The sequence below is a fragment of the Tachypleus tridentatus genome, chromosome 7, assembly GCF_004210375.1.
Source record: "Tachypleus tridentatus isolate NWPU-2018 chromosome 7, ASM421037v1, whole genome shotgun sequence".
In the NCBI taxonomy this organism is placed as follows: domain Eukaryota; kingdom Metazoa; phylum Arthropoda; class Merostomata; order Xiphosura; family Limulidae; genus Tachypleus; species Tachypleus tridentatus.
Genome location: NC_134831.1, coordinates 110,149,865 through 110,155,177, shown reverse-complemented (window position 1 = coordinate 110,155,177; position 5,313 = coordinate 110,149,865).

The window sequence follows — 5,313 nt, the reverse complement described above, 5'->3', positions numbered from 1 at the left end:
TATAGGTGTTTTCTACACTAGTCTCAGGCTTAGTACAAATTAAACCACATCAACATTTATATAGGTGTCCTCCACCACTTGTCGTCAGATAACTCCAAACTAAACCACATCAACATTTATATAGGTGTTTTCTACACTAGTCTCAGGCTTAGTACAAATTAAACCACATCAACATTTATATAGGTGTCCTCCACCACTTGTCGTCAGATAACTCCAAACTAAACCACATCAACATTTATATAGGTGTCCTCCACCACTAGTCTCGGGCCTAGTACAACCTAAACCACATCAACATTTATATAGGTGTTTTCCACCACTAGTCTCAGGCTTAGTACAAATTACACCACATCAACATTTATATCGGTGTCCTCCATCACTGGTCTCAAGCTTAGTACAAATTAAACCACATCAACATTTATACAGGTGTTCTCCACCACTAGTCTCAAGCCCAGTGCAACCTAAACCACATCAACATTATAAATAGGTGTTTTACACACTAGTCTCAACCTTAGTACAAATTAAACCACATCAACATTTACATAGTTATCCTTCAGTACTAGTCATCAGATAACTCCAAACTAAACCACATCAACATTTATATAGGTGTCCTCCATCACTAGTTTCAAGCTTACAACAAATTAAACCGCATAAACATTTATATAGGTGTCCTCCACCACTAGTCTCAGACTTAGTACAAACTAAAGGACATCAACATTTGTATAGGTGTCCTCCATCACTAGTCTCAGACTTAGTACAAACTAAATCACATCAACATTTATATAGGTGTTTTCCACCCCTAGTCTTAGGCTTAGTACAACCTAAACCACACCAACATTTATATAGGCTTATAACAAACCAAACCACATCAACATTTATATAGGTGTCCTCCATCACTAGTCTCAGACTTAGTACAAATTAAACCACATCAACATTTATATAGGTGTCCTCTACCACTAATCTCAGACTTAGTACAAAGTAAACCACATAAACATTTATATAGGTGTCCTCCATCACTAGTTTCAAGCTTAGTGCAAATTAAACCCCATCAACTTTTATATTGGTGTCCTCCACCAGTAGTCTCAGGCTTAGTACAACATAAACCACATCAACATTTATATAGGTGTTTTCTACACTAGTCTCAGGCTTAGTACAAATTAAACCACATCAACATTTATATAGGTGTCCTCCACCACTTGTCGTCAGATAACTCCAAACTAAACCACATCAACATTTATATAGGTGTCCTCCACCACTAGTCTCGGGCCTAGTACAACCTAAACCACATCAACATTTATATAGGTGTTTTCCACCACTAGTCTCAGGCTTAGTACAAATTACACCACATCAACATTTATACAGTTATCCTTCAGTATTAGTCATCAGATAACTCCAAACTAAACCACATCAACATTTATATGGGTGTCCTCCATCACTAGTCTCAAGCTTAGTACAAATTAAACCACATCAACATTTATGCAGGTGTTCTCCACCACTAGTCTCAAGCCTAGTACAACCTAAACCACATCAACATTATAAATAGGTGTTTTACACACTAGTCTTAACCTTAGTACAAATTAAACCACATCAACATTTACATAGTTATCCTTCAGTACTAGTCATCAGATAACTCCAAACTAAACCACATCAACATTTATATAGGTGTCCTCCATCACTAGTTTCAAGCTTACAACAAACTAAACCGCATCAACATTTATATAGGTGTCCTCCACCACTAGTCTCAGACTTAGTACAAACTAAAGGACATCAACATTTGTATAGGTGTCCTCCATCACTAGTCTCAGACTTAGTACAAACTAAACCACATCAACATTTATATAGGTGTCCTCCACCACTAGTCTCAGACTTAGTACAAACTAAAGGACATCAACATTTGTATAGGTGTCCTCCATCACTAGTCTCAGACTTTGTACAAACTAAACCACATCAACATTTATATAGGTGTTTTCCACCCCTAGTGTTAGGCTAAGTACAACCTAAACCACACCAACATTTATATAGGCTTATAACAAACTAAACCACATCAACATTTATATAGGTGTCCTCCACCACTAGTCTCAGGCTAAGTACAAACCAAACCACATCAACATTTATATAGGTGTCCTCCATCACTAGTCTCAGACTTAGTACAAATTAAACCACATCAACATTTATATAGGTGTCCTCTACCACTAATCTCAGACTTAGTACAAAGTAAACCACATAAACATTTATATAGGTGTCCTCCATCACTAGTTTCAAGCTTAGTGCAAATTAAACCCCATCAACTTTTATATAGGTGTCCTCCACCACTAGTCTCGGGCCTAGTACAACCTAAACCACATCAACATTTATATAGGTGTTTTCCACCACTAGTCTCAGGCTTAGTACAAATTACACCACATCAACATTTATACAGTTATCCTTCAGTATTAGTCATCAGATAACTCCAAACTAAACCACATCAACATTTATATGGGTGTCCTCCATCACTAGTCTCAAGCTTAGTACAAATTAAACCACATCAACATTTATGCAGGTGTTCTCCACCACTAGTCTCAAGCCTAGTACAACCTAAACCACATCAACATTATAAATAGGTGTTTTACACACTAGTCTTAACCTTAGTACAAATTAAACCACATCAACATTTACATAGTTATCCTTCAGTACTAGTCATCAGATAACTCCAAACTAAACCACATCAACATTTATATAGGTGTCCTCCATCACTAGTTTCAAGCTTACAACAAACTAAACCGCATCAACATTTATATAGGTGTCCTCCACCACTAGTCTCAGACTTAGTACAAACTAAAGGACATCAACATTTGTATAGGTGTCCTCCATCACTAGTCTCAGACTTAGTACAAACTAAACCACATCAACATTTATATAGGTGTCCTCCACCACTAGTCTCAGACTTAGTACAAACTAAAGGACATCAACATTTGTATAGGTGTCCTCCATCACTAGTCTCAGACTTTGTACAAACTAAACCACATCAACATTTATATAGGTGTTTTCCACCCCTAGTGTTAGGCTAAGTACAACCTAAACCACACCAACATTTATATAGGCTTATAACAAACTAAACCACATCAACATTTATATAGGTGTTCTCCACCACTAGTCTCAGGCTAAGTACAAACCAAACCACATCAACATTTATATAGGTGTCCTCCATCACTAGTCTCAGACTTAGTACAAATTAAACAACATCAACCTTTATATAGATGTTTTCCACCACTAGTCTCGGACCTATTACAACCTAAACCACATCAACATTTATATAGGTGTTTTCCACCACTAGTCTCATGGTTATTACAAATTAAACCACATCAACATTTATAAAGGTGTTTTCCACACTAGTCTCAGGCTTAGTACAAATTAAACAACATCAATATTTATATAGTTATCCTGCACCACTAGTTGTCAGATAACTCCAAACTAAACCACATCAACATTTTTATAGGTGTTTTCCTCCACTAGTCTTAGGCTTAGTACAACTTAAACCACACCAACATTTATATAGGCTTACAACAAACTAAACCACATCAACATTTATATAGGTGTCTTCCACCACTAGTCTCAGGCTTAGTACAAATTAATCCACAACAACATTTATATAGGTGTCCTCCATCACTAGTTTCAAACGTAGTACAACCTAAACCACATCAACATTTATATAGGTGACCTCCATCACTTGTCTTAAGCTTAGTACAAATTAAACCACATCAACATTTACATATTTATCCTTCAGTACTAGTCATCAGATAACTCCAGATTAAACAACATCAATATTTATATAGCTATCCTCCACCACAAGTCGTCAGATAACTCCAAACTAAACCACATCAACATTTATATAGGTGTCCTCCACCACTAGTCTCAGCCTTAGTACAAACTAAACCACATCAACCTTATATAGGTGTTTTCCACCACTAGTCTTATGCTTAGTACAACGTACACCACATCAACATTTATATAGGTGTCCTCCATCACTAGTTTCAACCTAAGTACAAATTAAACACTTTCAACATTTATATCGGTGTTCTCCACCACTAGTCTCAGGCCTAGTACAACCTAAACTACATCAACATTTATATAGGTGTCCTCCATTACTTGTCTCAAGCTTAGTACAAATTAAACCACATCAACATTTACATAGTTATCCTTCAGTACTAGTCATCAGATAACTCCAAATTAAACAACATCAATGTTTATATAGTTATCCTCCACCACTAGTCGTCCTATAACTCCAAACTAAACCACATCAACATGTATATAGGTGTCCTCCATCACTAGTCTCAAGCTTAGTACAATAAACCATATCAGCATTTATATAGTTATCCTCCACCACAAGTCGTCAGATAACTTTAAACTAAACCACGATAATATTTCTATAAGTGTCCTTCAGAACTAGTCTTCAGCTTAATACAAACTAAAACCCACCAATATGTATATAGGTGTTCTCTACCACTAGTCTTCTGCTGTCAATGATTTGTTTAATATGAACTAAACCACATTAACATTTAACTCAGTGTCCTCCACTATTAGCTGTAAGCTTAGTTCAAACTAAACCACACCAACCTTTAACTCAATGTCCTCCACTGTTAGCTGTCAGTTTAATACAAACTTAATAACACCATTATTTATACTATTGTCCTCCACCATCAGTCGTCAACTGGTCTTATGTTTGTTATTCTGTTCACTACTTAGGTATTGTACTGAATCAACGTGTTTAAACTATACAGAGGAAAGTCCCACCATATTGAATGTTGGACATGATGTTAAATTATCGAGTTGTGATTACGAACTATATTCCAGGTTTGGTGTTTCAACTAAACGTTTCCTTCATCAGTATCGTGTCAAGTCTCACCAGTAATATTATTAACTGTTTATGAAGTCCAGAGATCAATTTGTAGAGTAACATCTTGGCATATTTTCCACAAACCATATACTATGAGCTTCTAGGCTTCTAATGTCATGTTTTAAAAAAGCCAGAGTTGCTAAAACTGAAAGTTAAATGGTATTGGTTAAATGGAAGTCACGTGATTCAACTTAATCACCCACGTTGTTCAGAGAAGTTGATAAAACAACTGTTACAACTTATGAACATTTTATCTTTTGAGCCTTTATTAGCTTTAAATCTTGGTTTGGTAACAATACCATGTTATATGCCGAGCTTTATCGTAATGAATTTTAGAGTCAAAAGGTTCATTTTCGTAATCAGGCTTTACTTTGATGAAAGTTTTTCAACTGACTTGGTTAGTATGGTTTTGAAGCCTTTTGCTGTGCGAAACTTGAACGAAT